This window comes from Pleurodeles waltl, chromosome 9 (genome assembly GCF_031143425.1).
Source record: "Pleurodeles waltl isolate 20211129_DDA chromosome 9, aPleWal1.hap1.20221129, whole genome shotgun sequence".
Taxonomy (NCBI): Eukaryota; Metazoa; Chordata; class Amphibia; order Caudata; family Salamandridae; genus Pleurodeles; species Pleurodeles waltl.
Genome location: NC_090448.1, coordinates 629,301,240 through 629,321,285, shown reverse-complemented (window position 1 = coordinate 629,321,285; position 20,046 = coordinate 629,301,240). Strand labels below are relative to the sequence as shown.

The 20,046-nt window shown below is 48.0% G+C and overlaps 1 long non-coding RNA gene across 2 annotated transcripts in view; it reads right to left on the bottom strand.

Moving 5' to 3' along the window:
• Positions 1-16,865, bottom strand: part of LOC138258686 (uncharacterized) — an 89,925-nt gene extending 73,060 nt beyond the window's left edge. Inside the window, exon 1 of one of the 2 annotated variants that reach the window (XR_011198499.1) lies at positions 16,722-16,865. This is a non-coding gene — a long non-coding RNA (uncharacterized lncRNA). Of the gene's footprint in view, positions 1-6,610; positions 6,666-16,721 lie in introns of those variants that run through there. The other variant, XR_011198500.1, reaches the window with a different exon arrangement.
• Positions 16,866-20,046: the final 3,181 nt, after the last annotated feature.

Below are 20,046 nucleotides of genomic sequence, written 5' to 3'. Positions count from 1 at the left end.
TAATACATATTTTGTTTGTGGTAACTATGGATATTACCAACTACCTGTTGGAAGGTCCTGTGTGTAATAATTGCAATATTTTTTACATGCTGTATCTGTATTCAGTGTGGTACAATGTTCTGCTCCATGTGTATTACTGCTTGTATGCCTACCAAAAGAAATATTACAGAAATGAAGGCACAACATATGTTAGATAAGGAAATAGCTGAAATGATGAGCATAAATATACAGGATGAATATTTAGATTATCCCAGAAAGAAGAATGTCTTTAGCTAATGCTGAAAGGGTCGTCTGTTTTAATTTAGCAGTGATTAGATTAAGCATTAGCAGAAGACATCTTGTATTTAGTAACTATTGTGAACATTTTGCGGAATCCATTTTGTATTCATGGCAGCCATTTTCTCTGCTACATGCTGCCATGTGCTCACCATGTGCTCTGTCCTACCTTTCTGTTAACTGCTCTTGAAATCTGCCTAGTGACAAGTTATATTTAGCATCTCTTACTTTCGCACATGCTCAGTAAGGTCTGCAGCTGTTAGTCCTTGGAAACTGTTAGCTCCTCCTACCTGTCGACTGTGCATTTTCTACATGACCTTACATGTATAAAAGTCTTGTTTCCATAATTGTACCATCTCCTTTAAGCCCCTGTGTGGGTATAAAAGGACCATGCTCTCTCAGTTCAGTGTGCTACTTCAGACATTACCCAACGGTGCTGTCTGAACTGTAGTACCACCTCATGAGGTTAATAAACTTTTGTCTTTTATTCCAGTTTCTGTGCCAACTTCTTCCTACATGGTCTGAGGACTTTGTGCAGAGAAAGGTGAACCCCTTGCACTAGTAGGCCTTGCTGAGGCTTACTTCAACAAGGGGACGGGATCAAGACTAGACTGTCTAAAAGTTTCAAAAGTCTTTCCCTAACTAGAAATCTCCATAGAGTTCTGATTGGGCCTCAGAGTGTACTCAACTTACGCACATGGATCAATATCCAATTAAAATAATAGACACCCATCAGGTTTGCAACTATTCCCAATTTTGTCTGGGAAGGTTCAAAGTCCTCTCGATGAGTTCATACGGTTCTGCCAAAATATAACATTTAGTTCTTTCCCAGGGTGCACAGGATGATTCTAGGAGTTCTCATATGAATTTTAATAATGGTTTCTGTCTTGTTCGACAGCTAGAACAGATACTGTTACATTTGTTATTAATTAAAACATATTCTCTGTCCTTAATACAATACAATACAACATTCACCAACACATCAGCAACCTAAGAATTAATTCAGGTCAAATGAAACAGAATGAATTTGCACTTTTCCTCTACTGCTGTAAAATGAATCTTCAGGCTTTGTCTAGCTCAGAAACCCTAAATACATATTAATGTGATTAATATATATAAATCCTAATGCGCACCTTACAATGTGAATCAAATATGCAAAGCAAATTATTTAATTGCAATCATTATTTGTGCCTATTATTAGAACAGTATAAACATGCATTTTTCTTCACACATGTAACTTCACATTAATAAATTCATTTAAAATAATATAAGTACAATTGATCCATGTTGATTTATACTTCATCTTTAGTGTACCTCTAAAAATAATACTTTTAATATTAATCCATGTCAGTAGTTCACTCGAATATAAATCCACAACATCTTCCATGAAAAGACACGATGTCACAGGAAATGCAGGTCACAATGTCTGCCATATTTGAAACGTGCACATTTTTATATTTTATGTTAATTTCTCTGTTAGGCTTAAAAAGAAGGTTTATAAGTCACCATAAACTAACTTCTTTGCCACTAATATATTAGTAATATTTGATCTCTATCACAGTACAAGAGTAAAATTAGTCTGTAAGGAGAGACACATATGTGGGAGATGTGCTGATGTTAATGGCCTAGGTGTGGGTCAAGTGCATCAGGTAAATGAAAGTTTGCATTTGGTTATTGAGGTTGGCATTTGAGCAAGGGTTGCAGTTGAGGGAAGATGATGAGCATGAGTGTGAGGCTCCTCAGAGAGAGGTAGATAGATGCTTAGCATTAAGTGTTAGCAGGAGGTCTAGTGATTTGTCTTTGCAGTGGGTGTTTGTGAGTAGGGGATGGGACCATGGCTTTTATAAGAAGCTTGTTGTTATATAGAGCACTTGGGCTTTTGTTTGTGGATGCAGACCATGAGTACCATGAGGAATATATTTGTGAATTTGAGGATGGTGGTGATATTTTTTAGGATAAGCCCTTGTCTAGTTGAGCAAAGGCAGAGAACTCGCTGTGGGTGCAAGGGCCTGGGGGTGGTGCTCAGAGTACTGGAAAAGCAGCCCAGGTACTTCTGGGGTAAAGACCGTGAGGGGAAGATCAAAGGCCATCGGACATGGAGGTTCAGGCTCTTGAACAAGTGAGCTATGGAAACATGAACCTGGGAGAGGATCTGAAAGACCTCTACTAGCAGGGACAGCCCATGGGCACCATGGCCTGTGGAAACATGACCCTTGCAGGAAGGAGAGCATTCAAGAGATTTGAAAGGAGGGGATCGGGCTTCATGGTTCAGGGCCTTTGGGCTCTGGGTCCTGAGATACAGAGGAGGGCTCAAAAGGCTAGTGGTATTATGGCTAAAGAGGCATTGGAAAAACAGCCTGCATAAGAGCATGTTCTTGAAGACAGGATAGATGAGCTGGGTCAGAAGCAGCCAAACGGCACAACAATGACCCAATTAACGAACATCACGTGCCACGTTCTGCCTGTCTATCTACTCTACAGTCAGGAAACCAGAATTATACGATTGTGCAGTTGTGCAGTTTATCACATAGTTAAAGATTTGCAGCATTTGTCACATAATCCATCATCTGCTGCATAATCTGCAGATTTTAATTTAAAAATAATTTGATTCTGGCTCAAACGGTTCAAGTTATTAAAATCGCAACGACACATGTTGCTGCGCAGTGGACGGCCATTTGTAGAGGTTGACTGGTCAACTTTCTGTTGCTTATTGCTATTTTTTGGTACTAAACTGGTACTAATGAGATGCAACCAATGCCCAGACAGTGTTCACAAGTTTAAAAATTGATAAAATAATGAAATGATACTATCAGAAAATGTGTGGCATTACGACGCATAATTTGCCTTTCCTTGCTGTACAATTTATTCAACCCTCCCACATAATTTGGCCGTCCATTGCCAGGTGGAAAATCTATCACTTTATATCCATTGTTGCTGTGAACGTGTTTTGTCTAAGCTAATTACTTCTGTACTGTTTATCGCAAAAGAAATTAAAAATATTTCAAACATCTGTAATCTTTCTGCAAAATAGACTTACACTCCTCAAAAAAATAAGCTAAGACAATTAAGCTCATTTCGTTTGTACACTGTTCTATTCACCTTACTGGGTATTTGGTCACATCCCTAGGTATGAACATGTAATTCTGTCCGCTGGTTTCCTGAGGTAGATTTGACTGAACTATTTTACCTGCGTTACACAAATGTCCACAAGGTGGTGCCAGAAGCCATTAAATAACATGTTCTCTGCAAACTGTAATCACCTGGGTTGTGTATTTGGGTAGAGGGAGTTAACCTGCTCTATTTAATCAAAAACATGATACATAAATATATAGATACATCGAGGAATTTTGGGTCAGGCCTCTTATCCACTGTCTGTTCAGCTGTCGTTCACATTTTCCTTCTGGTCCCATAGCATATAGCATGGGGCAATAGGTTAGCCCATTTCATCCCTGGCTCTGGTGCTCAGTGGGTGCCTGCCTTTTTCCAGATCATAACAAGGATTTGCAATGCAATGGGTCTCACGTTTTCTTGAGTTAGAGCTATGAGCGTTGTAAATTCCTAACTGGACTTTTCTTGCCACATACACTGAAAATGAAAAGTAAAACAGTTGACATAAGCAAGTCAATTCAAAGCGCCACGACCGCCATAAGTGTGAGCGGGAGAGTTATTGGCTCCCTGCGTTAATGTTTAGAAAGGATAGTGGCTGGGATGAAAGACAAACCGAAACCCGGAGAGGGACCATCACACGCTGTAACAGGAGGAAGCATGACATAGGCCCTCATTATAACCCTGGTGTTAAAGGTCGCTGACCGCCGTGCTGACGGCCGCCAACATACTGTGGCGGAAATCCGCTACAGGTATTATGACCCACATCTAGAAATCCGCAACAATACAGACACCCACACAAGTCCGCCACACCGAAGGTAAGTGATAAACTGGCGATAACAAAACCCACATCGTTACGCCAACAGGAATACGCCCACACTATCACGACCCACGAATCAACGCGGCGGTCTTTCAACCGCGGTAATCCATTGGCGGTACACACCAGCGCGCTCAAAATACACACACTTACAAAACACAACCACATTGGACAATTCAAACTACACACACCTGACACACATACACGCACCAGACCCACACACTCACACCACTATAAAACACACACCCACATTACCCACAACCCCTTACGGAAGAGGCAGAGAGAGAGAATAGCAAAGACAACACCAGCATCCAGAGGCACACAACACCATCCCTCATACACCATTCACGCACCTCAAAGAACACACCCGAACCCATCACCTCACACATCACCCACACCACATCATGGCACCTCAAAGACACCCCAGGTTTTCTGAGGAGGAGCTCAGGGTCATGGTGGACTAAATCATCTGGGTAGAGCCACAGCTATTCGGATCACAGGTGCAGCAGACATCCATTGCAAGGAAGATGGAGCTATGGCGGAGAATTGTCGACAGGGTCAACGCAGTGGGACAGCACCCAAGAAAACGGGAAGAGGTGGAATGACCTATGGGGGAAGGTGCGTCTGCGGTATCCAGACACCAGGTAGCAGTACAGAGGACTGGTGGTGGACCCCAACCTCCTCCCCCACAACTAACAACATGGGAGGAGCAAGTCTTGGCGATCATGCATCCTGAGGGCCTTGGAGTAGTAGCTGGAGAACTGGACTCTCTTTTAAGGCAAATCTTTACTATTATATCCACCACCCTACCTGCATGCCATCACAAACACCTATCCCTACCCTCACACCCATTACTCCAACACCTCACAGATACCCCACTATCACAACCCACACATTCCAATACCAAGCCCTGCATGTCACAACAATGCATGGACACCCATCACAGACCTGCATGGACATCCATCACCAAAGCATGTCCAGTAGAGAGACTCAGCCAGGGCACACAATCACCACTCACACAAGGGCCAAGGTAATAATGCAAGCACAGGAGTAGAGGGAAACTCACCCATTGCACAAGATGGCACACACGGATACAATAACTATGCATTTACACCCCAACAGGACCCCTACCCAATGTCACCGCACAGCAATATCCAATCCCCCCACAGAAGAGGACCACAGAGACGACAGCAGCTCTGCATGCCTGGATCAAGATGATCAGCCCTGCCCATCGGGGACCTCTGGACAGTCGGTTCCCCTGCCACAGTCCCAAACCACCACTGAACCTTCCCCCTCAGGAAACACCACCACAGCACCCACCCAGCGGGCCCATGCCACTGTCCCATAGACACGTCAATCAGCAGTGTGTCCACCACTACAGGGACCCCAGGCAAACCCACTAACCCAGGACAATCAGGGACCTGGGGTTAGTGGCAGTGGGCACACGGTTCAGGGGACCGAGGCAACAGGACAACAGGGAAGCTGGGAGGACTGCTGTGCGACAGGGGGAGGACAGGCCCAGGGAACCCACTCTCCACGAGGCACTCTCCAACATCATGGGAGCATACCACCATTCCCAGGAGACCATGGGCACGGTACTGGCCAAGTTTCAGGAGACCCAGCGGCTGCACGAGGAACAGTACCTGGGGATCAGGGAGGACTTGAAGTCCATTAACACCACCCTGGTCACCACAGCAGGGGTGCTGGCAGACATGGCCAACACCATGAGGGAGACAGTGGCACAACAAAGGATGCCTGACACCAGCCCGAATGATGAACAGCCCTCCACGTCTGCCGGCACTAGTGGACAGGAGGTCCCGCCACAGGACTAACAGGCCACCAGCACCCCACCCCCTGCAGAAGGAGAACCACCCCGCAAATGACCCCTGCGATCCAGGCACAAGACAGAGAACATTGCCACGACCCCCGCCATTAAATAAGACTCTCCTGATTGTCACCCTTCTGTCCCACTATGTCACCCTGACCACCCTGACCTGCCATTGCTCCACTTCCTATGCCCCCTTGGACAATGCACCTGTGATACAAAGAGACTGGACTCCACCATGGATATTCCTCTACCATCACCCCAGCCCATTGCACACACCCCTCCACTTATTAGCACTTAAATAAACACCCTTGAATCACAAAACAATCTGGAGTCAGTCTGTATTTTCACAAATGTGTCATTACAACCTCTATGACAAATCTCAACGTTAATGTTCATTTGCACATACCAAAGAAAGACAGTTGTTGGGCAGCAGTGAACATAGCAGAAGGCAGAATGTGGTACCCAGATCTGTGAAAAGGAAAGCCAAAGTGAACTGTCAGGGTTCCATACACAGAGGTAAAAAGGCAGACTTAAACAATGTCCTACAGTAGTCTGATACGAGAGGAGCAGTGCCAGTCTCTTACCTGTGTCTCACTGGAAGTACTGCATGATGATGTTGTTTCGGTTGTCAATATCTTCTTCTTCTTCTGCCTCCTCTTCTTCAGAGTCCACAGACTCCACAGCTCCCACAAGACCAACATCAGGCCCATCCTCCTGCAGAAAAGGCACCTGGCGTCCCAAAGCCAGGTTGTGCAACATACAGCACGATTATCTACCACACCTTCTCCGGTGAGTAGTATTGGGAGCCACCTGTTAAATGGAGGCACCGGAATCTGGTTTTCAGGAGGCCGAAAGTCCGCTCTATAATCCTCCTAGTTCGCCCATGTGCCTCATTGTAGCGTTCCTCTGCCCTTGTCCCGGGATTCCTCACTGGGGTCAGTAGCCATGACAGGTTGGGGTAACAGAGTCACCTGCAAATGTAGAGGGATATCTGTCAGACATACACCGACCCTTAGGGACTATCCCATACCCAGACACCTATTCATACTGTGTGGGGACCTTCGGCTCACCTATTAGCCACACACGGTGTCTCTGAACTTGGCCCATCACATAAGGGATGCTGGACAGATCAACAGTTTGGCCTGTGCCAGACATTTTAGAAAGTGTTTTAGTGACAGAAAAAGGAAAAAAAGTTTGTCAAAACTTTTAGAAAGACAGAAAAAAAGTTTTAAAACTTTTTAAGAACTTTTTAAAAGTTTAGAAGTACTTTTCAGCACTTTAGAAAAGAAGTGAGAAAAGAAATGCAAAACTTTTTGGTTAGGTGTACATACACTGAACTTGTTTTGTATATTTTTCTCTTATGAAAAGTACAATGACAAAAGTGGTAAGTAGTTACAGAGCACTTATCCCACCACTGCACAACCAATGTAGGAGGCTGGACTGGCTTGTAGTGAGTACCTAGGGGTACTTGCACCTTGCACCAGGCCCAGTTATCCCTTATTAGTGTATAGGGTGTCTAGCAGCTTAGGCTGATAGATAATGGTAGCTTAGCAGAGCAGCTTAGGCTGAACTAGGAGACGAGTGAAGCTCCTACAGTACCACTAGTGTCGTATGCACAATATCATACGAAAACACAATACACAGATATACTAAAAATAAAGGTACTTTATTTTTATGACAATATGCCAAAAGTATCTCAGTGAGTACCCTCAGTATGAGGATAGCAAATATACACAAGATATATGTACACAATACCAAAAATATGCAGTATAGTATTAGAAAACAGTGCAAACAATGTATAGTTACAATAGGATGCAATGGGGACACATAGGGATAGGGGCAACACAAACCATATACTCCAAAAGTGAAATGCGAACCACGAATGGACCCCAAACCTATGTGACCTTGTAGAGGGTCGCTGGGACTGTAAGAAAACAGTTAGGGTTAGAAAATTAGCCCACCCCAAGACCCTGAAAAGTGAGTGCAAAGTGCACTAAAGTTCCCCAAAGGACATAGAAGTCGTGATAGGGGAATTCTGCAGGAAAGACACAAATCAGCAATGCAACAACGATGGATTTCCAAACGAGGGTACCTGTGGAACAAGGGGACCAAGTCCAAAAGTCACAAGCAAGTCGGAGATGGGCAGATGCCCAGGAAATGCCAGCTGTGGGTGCAAAGAAGCTGCTACTGGACAGTAGAAGCTGAAGATTCTTCAGGGACGACAAGGGCTAAGAACTTTCCCTTTGGAGGACGGATCCCTCACGCCGTGGAGAGTCGTGCAGTAGTGTTTTCCTGAAGAAAGACCACCAACAAGCCTTGCTAGCTGCAAATCGTGCGGTTAGGGTTTTTGGATGCTGCTGTGGCCCAGGAGGGACCAGGATGTCGCCAATTGCGTCTGGGGACAGAGGGGGCGTCGAGCAAGACAAGGAGCCCTCTCAGAAGCAGGCAGCACCAACAGAAGTGCCGGAACAGGCACTATGAAGTGGAGTGAAACGGTGCTCACCCGAAGTTGCACAAAGGAGTCCCACGCCGCCGGAGGACAACTTAGGAGGTCGTGCAATGCAGGTTAGAGTGCCGTGGACCCAGGCTGGACTGTGCACAAAGGATTTCCGCCGGAAGTGCACGGAGGCCGGAGTAGCTGCAAAAGTCGTGGTTCCCAGCAATGCAGTCTGGCGTGGGGAGGCAAGGACTTACCTCCACCAAACTTGGACTGAAGAGTCACTGGACTGTGGGAGTCACTTGGACAGAGTTGCTGGATTCAAGGGACCTCGCTCGTCGTGCTGAGAGGAGACCCAGGGTACCGGTGATGCAGCTCTTTGGTGCCTGCGGTTGCAGGGGGACGATTCCGTCGACCCACGGGAGATTTCTTCGGAGCTTCTAGTGCAGAGAGGAGGCAGACTACCCCCACAGCATGCACCACCAGGAAAACAGTCGAGAAGGCGGCAGGATCAGCGTTACAGAGTTGCAGTAGTCGTCTTCGCTACTTTGTTGCAGTTTTGCAGGCTTCCAGCGCGGTCAGCAGTCGATTCCTTGGCTTGGCAGAAGGTGAAGAGAGAGATGCAGAGGAACTCGGATGAGCTCTTGCATTCGTTATCTAAGGAAATCCCCAAAGCAGAGACCCTAAATAGCCAGAAAAGAGGGTTTGGCTACTTAGGAGAGAAGATAGGCTCCTTCAGGTGTTGCTAGCCTATCAGAAGGAGTCTCTGACGTCACCTGCTGGCCCTGGCCACTCAGAGCAGTCCAGTGTGCCAGCAGCACCTCTGTTTCCAAGATGGCAGAGGTCTGGAGCACACTGGAGGAGCTCTGGGCACCTCCCAGGGGAGGTGCAGGTCAGGGGAGTGGTCACTCCCCTTCCCTTTGCCCAGTTTCGCGCCAGAGCAGGGCTGAGGGGTCCCTGAACCGGTGTAGACTGGCTTATGAAGAAATGGGCACCATGCGTGCCCATGAAAGCATTTCCAGAGGCTCCCCTGCCTTCACACCATTTTCCAAAGGGAGAGGGTGTAACACCCTCTCTCAGAGGAAGTTCTTTGTTCTGCCTTCCTGGGCCAAGCCTGGCTGGGCCCCAGGAGGGCAGAAACCTGTCTGAGGGGTTGGCAGCAGCAGCAGCTGCAGTGAAACCCCGGGAAAGGCAGTTTGGCAGTGCCAGGGTCTGTGCTAGAGACCCGTGGGATCATGGGATTGCACCAACAATGCCAGGATGGCATAGAGGGGGCAATTCCATGATCTTAGACATGTTACATGGCCATATTCGGAGTTACCATTGTGAAGCTACACATAGGTAGTGACCTATATGTAGTGCACGCGTGTAATGGTGTCCCCGGACTCACAAAGTCCGGGGAATTGGCCCTGAACAATGTGGGGGCACCTTGGCTAGTGCCAGGGTGCCCACACACTAAGTAACTTAGCACCCAACCTTTACCAGGTAAAGGTTAGACATATAGGTGACTTATAAGTTACTTAAGTGCAGTGTAAAATGGCTGTGAAATAACGTGGATGTTATTTCACTCAGGCTGCAGTGGCAGGCCTGTGTAAGAATTGTCAGAGCTCCCTATGGGTGGCAAAATAAATGCTGCAGCCCATAGGGATCTCCTGGAACCCCAATACCCTGGGTACCTCAGTACCTTATACTAGGGAATTATAAGGGTGTTCCAGTAAGCCAATGTAAATTGGTAAAATTGGTCACTAGCCTGTTAGTGACAATTTGAAAGAAATGAGAGAGCATAACCACTGAGGTTCTGATTAGCAGAGCCTCAGTGAGACAGTTAGGCACCACACAGGGAACACATACATATAGGCCACAAACTTATGAGCACTGGGGTCCTGACTAGCAGGGTCCCAGTGACACATAACAACCATACTGAAAACATAGGGTTTTCACTATGAGCACTGGGCCTTGGCTAGCAGGATCCCAGCGAGACAGTGAAAACACCCTGACCTACACTCACAAACAGGCCAAAAGTGGGGGTAACAAGGCTAGAAAGAGGCTACTTTCTCACATATGTCCCAGGTCATAGAAGTCACCTTTCACTGTGGGCAAATCCTCTACTGGGGGGAAAACGATGTAACTGCACATGTGTTTCAGCAGGGCAGACAACACTCTGGTCAACACATTAGAGAACATTGGCTGTGACATCCCTGATGCCATGGCCACTGTTATTTGAAAGGAACCACTGGCCAGGAAATGGAGCACTGACAGGACCTGCACTAGAGGGGGGAATACCTGTGGGATGGCGGATAGCTGACATCAGGTCAGGCTCCAACTGGGCACACAGTTCTTGGATTGTGGCACGATCAAGTCTGTAGGTGATAATGATGTGTCTGTCTTCCATTGTTGACAGGTCCACCAGGGGTCTGTACACCGGAGGATGACACCATCTCATCTGCCCAGCGGATGTGCCCTAAGGAGGAGAACGGTGAGCAGAGGGTCATGTACCACATAGGTTGCACAAGGTTTGTTTGCACTAATGTGATTTAATCGGTGTATGGCGCTGTCTGTCCGTATTCCTGCCCAAATGTGCTGTGACGCAGTTAGGTGCCTTCAGGGGGGCAGATATGGCGGCTGCCTGACCTATAAGGAGGGACAAGGGGAAAGAGGTAACTGTGCTGGCATTGTGCAGTGTCGCGGTAGGCAGTCGCGCAATTCAGCATTGGTTATCATTGGGCCGTATGGGTTCCAGGAGCCAATGATGATGTACGCCGGCGGTGACGGTACGCACCGCCGTGGACGTGACCGCCATTTTCTATCTGTTCACTCACTTGATACCTGACCTTCAACAGGAGAGGACCTACACTGCAAGTGCTGCTGTGACCTCCGTATGGAAGCGACAATGGGTACAGTGTCGGGGAAAGGGCCCCTGCCTTCACCGCGGAAGAGTTGGACAAACTGGTGGATGGGGTCCTCCCGCAGTACATGCTACGCTACAGTCCTCCAGACAAACAGGTGAGTACACTGTGAGCATGATGGATATGACATGAATGTATGGAGTGGTTTGGATTTAAGATACAAGTTGTGGGGTGGGGGGCTGTGGCCTCCATGTGAGGCTGGTCAGTGTATGTGTTTCAGGGCATGGGTGGGAACTGGTGGCCAATGAGTAAGAAGAACCAGACGGGGGAGTAAGTTCCATTCTTACTTTACCTTTCCTCTAGGTCAGTGCCCACCAGAAGAAGGGTATTTGGTGTGCCATCGCCAAGGAAGTGCGGGCCCTGGGGGTCTACCATAGACGGAGCACCCACTGCCGCAAGAGATGGGAGGATCTGCGCCGCAAGAAGACGGCGGAGGCCCAGCTGGGGATGGCCTCCCAACGTGGAAGGGGTGCCCGTCGCACCATGACCTCCCTGATGTTCTGGATCCTGGCGGTGGCATATCCGGAGCTTGAGGGCATCACAGCAGCCACAAGGGGGTGTGTACAGTCTCATTCAGCTAACTCTGCGCGCTTTACGAGGTGTTTGGGTGGGGATGTGGGCTCCCCTAGGCCAGGGCGAACGTGGTAGGGTAGGTCCTTTGTTAGGCAGGCTCTGTGCCACTCCAACCCCAATAGTGGTAGTGGCCGTCTACAATTAGTCAGGCTCCTGTGTGTTTCAGGTGTGCAGCAAATGGGGTTAAGCATAGTCCCCCATGGGCAGGTGATTTTCCTAAGAACTGTTAGTGCATGGGCTAGTGAATAGGGCTGCTCCCTGTGTGTTGTGTCTGTCAACGGTAGTGGTGTTGCTGGCATTGACCATGTGTCTCCTCTGTCTTTCCCCCCCTTTTTGTTTTGTCACCCTGTCCTTGTGTACATAAGCAACATCTGGCGGAGGAGCAGTGGCACTGGAGCAGGAGGGAGCTGCAACCCACATGGCCGAGGAGAGTGAATGTACGGAGTCTGAAGGCACCAGTGGGACGAAGGCGAGGGGAGCTCCACGACGGGGACAGGTGGGGACACCAGCCACAGCAACTCCTCCTCTGATGGGAGCTCCCTTGCGGTGGCAGACACATCTGTACCACAGCAACAACAGGTACAGCCACTACCCACCCATACCAGCACCGCCCTCCCAGCAGCCCTTCAGTATGTTTCCCGTGCCCACTCACCCAGGAAGGTGGGCATCTCCTTCGCCCCAGCCACCTCAGGCCCTGCCCCAGACAGCCATGCTGCCCTCAGTGAGGAGGCTATTGACCTCCTGAGATCACTCACTGTTGGGCAGTCAACCATTTTGAATGCCATCCAGGGTGTCGAGAGGCATTTGCAGCAAACAAATGCATACCTGGAGGGCATTCATTCTGGTGTGGCGGCCCAACAGAGAGCATTTCAGGCTCTGGCCTCAGCACTGATGGCAGCCAATGCCCCTGTGTCCAGCCTCCCCCCTCCAGCCTCCACTACCCAGACCCAATCCCCTCTACCTCAGCCTATCCGCACACCATCAGACCAGCAAGCACACACATCAACACACAAAAGTGGCTCAGACAAACATAAGCACCTCACATCCCACAGGCACTCCCACAAGCACCATACCCATGCAGACACACCAACATCCACTGCCTCCACTGTGTACCCCTCCTCCAGGGCACCACCTCCCTCCCAGTCTCGTCTCCACTCACACCTGCATGCACTACATCCTCAGCTGCTACCTCCATCACAGCACGCCCATCACCACACACCACTCACGTGCAATCACCACCCCCACTACCAATAACACGTCCCCTGTGTCCTCTCCCAGTGTGTTTGTGAGCCCTCCTCCCAAAGTACACAAACGCCGGCATACACCCACTCAACAGCCATCCACCTCACAACAGCCTCCAACCCATGCACCTTCACCCAAACTCAGCAGACGTACACTTCCTACAACCACTACCTCTTCCTCCACTCCCAAACACCCTCCATCTTCCCGTCCCGGTGTGTCTAAGAAATTTTTCCTGGCTAGCATTGACCTCTTCCCTACACCACCACCCAGCAAGGCCTCTTCCAGAACCAAAGAAGACAGTGCCAAGGTCCCAGCAGAGACTTCCAAGGTGGGGAAGGGACACAAGAGCAAAGGGAAGTCAGCTCCGGGCACGGAGCCTCCGGGTGAGGGACTGGTGTCACCCCTTTCGCAAGGCAGCCCAGCAACCTATACCGCAGTGGGCACCGCCGCAAAGACCACCACCTGCACCACCACCTGCACGGCAGCTGCCTCAACTACAGTGACCAGCATCATCCCCAGTGGGCAGCCTTCCGAGGCTGCAGGAGACGGCCTGGTGTCTCCCTCCACAAGTGCAGACACCTTCACCACTAGCAGCATCTCCGCCACAGACACCGCCGCAGCCACCGTCACCTGCCCCGCGAGGTGCCCAGCCAGTGCCACTACAGCGGACATCAGCAGCATCCCCAGTGGGAAGGCGTCCAAGGCTGCAGGAGACATCCTGGACCCTGCACACACTACATGAGGCACCACCACCAGCACTGGCACTTCCAGCAGTTTGCAGCCTTAGTCGTCACAAGGACGAGTGTGGCTCCGGCTCGATGGAGTATCATGCTACCTGTTACCGGTAAATGCCATGGCTCAGACACCCATGTGAGGGAATGGGAACTGCCACACCGTTGGGGCAGCTTCACTGGGCACCATGCCCCCTCCAGCACCCGTGGAGAACAGCATCCACTACCCCAGTCCTTGGCAGGATGAAGCACTCTAGGCACCAGGCCCCCTCCAGAACCAGTGGAGAACAGCATACACTACCCCAGTCCTTGGCAGGATGAAGCACTCTGGGCACCAGGCCCCCTCCAGAACCAGTGCAGAACAGCATCCGCTAGAGAGACTGTGGCTTTGCACTCCCCAGGACCAAGCAGTGGGCAAACCACTCACTTGAGAGAGTTGAGAGACTGTGGCTTTGCACTCCCCAGGACCAAGCAGTGGGCAAACCACCCACTTGAGAGACTGTGGCTTTGCACTCCCAAGGACCAAGCAGTGGGCAAACCACCCACTTGAGAGACTTGAGAGACTGTGGCTTTGTACTCCCCAGGACCAAGCAGTGGGCAAACCACCCACTTGAGAGACTGTGGCTTTGCACTCCCCAGGACCAAGCAGTGGGCAAACCACTCACTTGAGAGACTGTGGCTTTGCACTCCCCAGGACCAAGCAGTGGGCAAACCACCCACTTGAGAGACTTGAGAGACTGTGGCTTTGCACTCCCCAGGACCAAGCAATCGGCAAACCACCCACTTGAGAGACTGTGGCTTTGCACTCCCCAGGACCAAGCAATGGGCAGCCCACCCACTTGAGAGACTGTGGCTTTGCACTCCCCAGGACCAAACTGTGGGCAAACCACCCACTTGAGACTGCCGCTTTGCACTCCCCAGGACCAAGCAGTGGGCATGGAGCCCCCTCGAGGAGCAGTGGCGTCGTCCCATCATCCGGCTGAGGTTCCCCCCCTCCCCTTACCCCTGAGGTGCCTGTTTTTTTCGACCTGATGCCCCTGCAGTGTTCTCTCCATTTTGATTCAGGTGTCGTGTGGGCTTCGCCCATGCTTTTTGGGACCACTGATCCACGGACATTTAATGGGACAGTGTACGGACTTGTTTACTTGCTGTAAATATTTGTATATACTGATGATTTCAAGTTATCTTGGGCTACCTGATTGTTCGATTATTACACTTTTTAAACTCATTTCATTTGGTCCTTGCGTTCTCCCAGGGGGTTACGGGGTGTATCTGTGATGTTATTGGATGTGTGTGTGTGTATGTTGTTGTGGGTGAGGGTGTTTTTCCTCCCCCCGTGTACTAGGTGCAGTACTCACCGTCGGTGTCGTCTTTGATGTTCCTGGTAGATTAGGAGGTAAACCATCATGGGCAGGACCTGTAACTCGGGTTCCATGGCGTCCTGGTTCCTCGTTGGGTGTTGAGAGGTGAGTGGTTTCCCTTCCAAAGACTGTTTCCACCGTTCTTTTGATGGCGTTGGTACCGCCCCGGAAACGCTGGCGGATTGGTGCCTTGTAATAGTGTGGGCGGTACATTGTCTTCCGCCTGTCTGTTGGCGGTTACCGCCGTGGTGTTTGTTTCTACTGCCGTGGCGGTCGGAGTGTTAAAGTGGCAGTCTATGTTGGCGGTTTCCGCCATGGTCGTGATTCAATTTTTTTTACCGCCGGCCTGTTGGCGGTATTACCACCACTTTATCACCGACCGTCAGGTTTGTAATAAGGGCCATAGTGTGATGGCCAACAAAAATGTTCAATTTGTAAAAATAGCCAGAGAGGGAACTCAGCACACAAAGGAGGGATATTTCACAAAATTTACCACTAAAACTGAAGCATTTAAAACAACCACAACAAAGAATGTATAGCAAGAGTGGGTATGGTTAAAAGCCCACAGAAAGATTACAACAAGCCAGAGCACTTGTGAACTCGGCCCTAAAAAGAAGTGTACTTCAGAGCCAAGGTTACATTACTGTGCAATTGCTTTCTTCATTCCAGTCTTTATTGTGTATAGTCTTCCTTGCTTGTTTACGCTATAAATTCAGGCCACCGTAATTCCAAGTCAACTGTACCCTTTCTTTACTCCAATAAAAAACATATTGTTCCTGTGATGTGCAGTACAGCTAAAAATGATTTTTAGACCTGGTCTAGGTGTAGTTGCCTGCTAGAAATGACCCATACTGTTCTATTAAAATAATAAGCATGGTATTTTTTTTTTGCTGCAAGCATATAACTAACACATTGAGCCCATGGTATGTTCTCTTTTTTTCTTCTTTTTATTTCTGAGGTTTCTGCATACCATACAATATAGTATCACTTCCACTTGCACAAGCCGGACCTATTGACTTTCCCACTGTTCGTGGGTCAGTTGTTCTGAAAATAGTTTCCTGGAGTTTTTTGTATATATTTATGTTTTTCCTTTGCTTTTTACCTCCAATCTGCTTATTAAAGTAGAAGCATAACAATAAATGTGTGGTTTTAAAGGTCATTATTTTATGTTTTTTATTAATTGTCTTTGGGTAGCTCCAGTTCACCCAGACAGTAGCTTTAAAGTGCTCAAGGAGAAAGAAAGAAGAGTGGGGAGAAAGGAGGGAAAAACATAGAAACTTGATAATATTAATTCCCTAGGTTTGAGCGATCAAAATGTTCTTCAAGTATTTGCTGTATTTTCTTAAGTTCTATGGAACTTAAGTACTGGATGTTCTATGGAAATAGCGGGGATGTGGAAACATACTGGCATGCCACTCCCCCATCTGTTTCCCTACTCGACTCACCTCGCTTGGGCTTTATACCTGTGCCACTGATTACTCGTGCTGCATACTGTTCCCCCGCATCTTGGGTATTCCAAGTGCCTGCAACCTGTCCAGCTCACTGAATTTGCTCAAGCCGACAGCTTTCAAACGGCCGAGTTCATGTACATTTTGTGCACCCCTCCCCTCAACGGGTAGCCATTTTGAGGTCAGGCAGCTCGTCCAATTAGCCAAGAATGACTGGTGGTGGCCATTTTAAAGCCAGGCGTCCATATCGGCTGAGCGCTAGTGGCAATTTCATGTGACCTTCCAGCCTACAACTATCAATTCTGCCTCTTCCACTGCAAGACGAATTGCAAATATTGCTGCAACTCACAATATGTTGATATCAAGCCAATTGTCTGAGTTCTCTAATACTCGTCAGCCTAGATCATGTCCACACTGCCAGACTCCACGTAAAACACTGAACCTTGACCAGCCATGTTAGGCGTGTCCTTCCTACGCCCAGCAGAAGCTCTGACACTCACAACTGGCGGTGGCAAGGGTCCTCACTCAGGAACGGCTCAATGATTTTGAAGACTTTATGAAAGGGTTGCAAGTCACAACCCCAAATCAACAACTCATTGTCGTACACAACCTAATAGTCAAAGATGTTGGACAGATCACCATTTTCAGGTTCTGCTACATCAATGAACGAGTCATGCCTGTGGCTCAACATCACTAAAAAGTGCTGTTTCACCTACAAAATCAGTGGAGGATGAACTACGGGCCCTGCTCAGAGCTGACATCATCAAGAGATCGTTGGGACCATCTCCCTGGGTGTCGTCTGTGGTTGTGGTTAAGGAGGCAAGGTGCACTTATGTGTTTGTTGTGTAGCCATTTTAGCTATAGTTTTACACACGTTATTTTAGCAAACTAGGCCTGCCGCTATGCACTTTAACCTAGACATATTTTATTCAGCTTCATTTTATTATTTTAACAATAGCCACATTTGCGGTCTTGTTTTATTTTCCCTATCTATCTGTTCTTTGCCTAGGCCAGCACTGCGTTCTTAAACAAGACATTTCTTTCACTCTGTGCTTTTCTCAAGGCTGCAGTAAGATAGGTTGCCGGCAAAAGTGGTTCGCTTTGTCTCTAATGTTCATAGAAACATACACACTCTTACGTGGGGATCCTTTCTTGGAAGATCAGCTGTTTTATTATAAAAACACTACTTTGACCCATGTACATTAGAGGGAGATTCCAGCAAGATGACCATTACTTTATGGGGATTGCTGCGTGCTTCGCTGCAGCTGCTTATGTATACTACAGGCCTCTTTCTCAGATATGAGGGATGATGTCTTCCCATGGGACCCTGAAGGGCTGAATTCGAGCTTAACATGCTGTGCTCTAACATAGCCTACGTAGGACTATTCTTAACGATCGTAGTGACAATATGGTAGCGTTATTTTTATGCTTCACTCTCCTTGTCACAATTGTAATCCTGTCATGCTTCATCCTCCTAGTTATTGCAATTCATGCTTTATTATCTAAGATGCAGTTACTTCAATAAAACCTTATTGAACTATATTCTGCCTCTGATCATCCTTGCATATGTGAGACTAATGTAACTGAGAGAAACGGATGAGATCTGAGTGACCACGATTTCCCAATCATCCCTGCTCTTGGGTGGAGATGAGGCACTGTTAGTTAGCCAGAACAAAACCCGATTAGGCCGACAGATGTCACCTGTAGTGGGTTCAGACTCAGTCCCCCACAGTGCAAGTGATTCTGCCACCCAAATCCAGTAGTCTCATTAGGATAATGAGAGCCTATGCAACAGGTTGATCTGAGAGCACCAAACTCTGCGAAAGAACGTGAAAGACTCCTGGGACCTCATATCAGCGATATGATCACGCTTCTAATGGAGCAAAACTTTTCTCTGAATTGGACCTCATCAAGGGCTATCATCAGCTCAGACTTCATGAGAATTCTCACTACATGACCACATTTTCAACTCATCACAGTCTCTTTAGAACCAAACGCCTTAGCTTCGGTGTTTCCCCCGCAGCCAAAATCTTCCAAGAAGCAGTGCGAGGAGTCATCCACTAAATGCCTAACGCACTCAATTACAGTGATGATATCCTTGTGTTTTGTGTCACCATCAAGGAACATGACAAAACACTGGATAGAGTGTCATGCACTCCTGGAAACCAACCTGACACTTAACAGAGATAAATGTGAATTCCACAAGTCCACAATAAAATTCTAGTGAAGGGATGAGGCCCGATCCTGTAAAGGTCACTGCGTTAAATTATACCTTTGCCCACGAGATGTCCGTGACATCTGATAATTTCTGGGAATGACCAGCTATTGTGCCGGGTACATCAAAGACTATGCTACTATCAGTCATCCTTTGTGTGCAGTTACCAAGCAGGCTCAAGCTTTTCAATGGTATGCAAGTTGTGATCAAGCATTCAACAAAATCAAAGACTCTGTAGGGCCTGCAATCAATCTCACTTATTTTGATCCTCGCAAGAACACAGAACTAACAGTGGATGCCAGTTCTGTGGGCCTGGGAACTGTCTTAGCTCAGTATGACAAGGACAGTGACCAACGGCACATAGTAACATATACAAGCCATAGCCTAACTGATACTGAAAAAGTGAACTCATAGCCAGAGAAGGAAAGCCTGGCGGTTGTCTGGGCCTGCAGGCATTTCCACATCTTCACATAGGCAGAAACACTTCACATTCATTACAGATCATCAAGCTTTCTTAACCATATTTGGAAACCCATGAGCAACAATGCCACCCAGAATCAAGCAATGGGGGATCCGTCTTCAGGAATACACATACACAATTGTTCACAAACCAGGAAAAGCAGCAAACCCAGCTGACTTCATGTCAAGGCATTCAAGGACATCCTTCAGAACAAGACATTCAGTAGCTGAAGAATACATCCATTTTGTAATTGATGAGGTGAGACCACTTGCTGTCCCACTGGAGGCTAGCACTGAAACCACTGCAGAGGATGCCACTCTCCAAAATGTAGCACATGGCTTCAGTACAAATTTGTGGAGGCACCTTGAAGAACATGAGGGTTCCCAAAAGGTCAACATCTGAGAACTAAACTTCTTCCAACCTGTCAAATAGGAACTGACGCTTGCTGACAATGGACTTTTGTTCAGAGACAAAAGGATTGTCATACCCAAGAAATTGCGTCAAGGGGTGGTCAGCTTGGCACACAAAGGACACAGAGGCATGATGGCCACAAAAAGGGAGTTACGGGGAAGAGTCTGGTTCCCTTCCCTTGACCTGATGGTTGAAACCACACTTCATGACTGTCCTCAATGTCAGTTAGTCAGTCA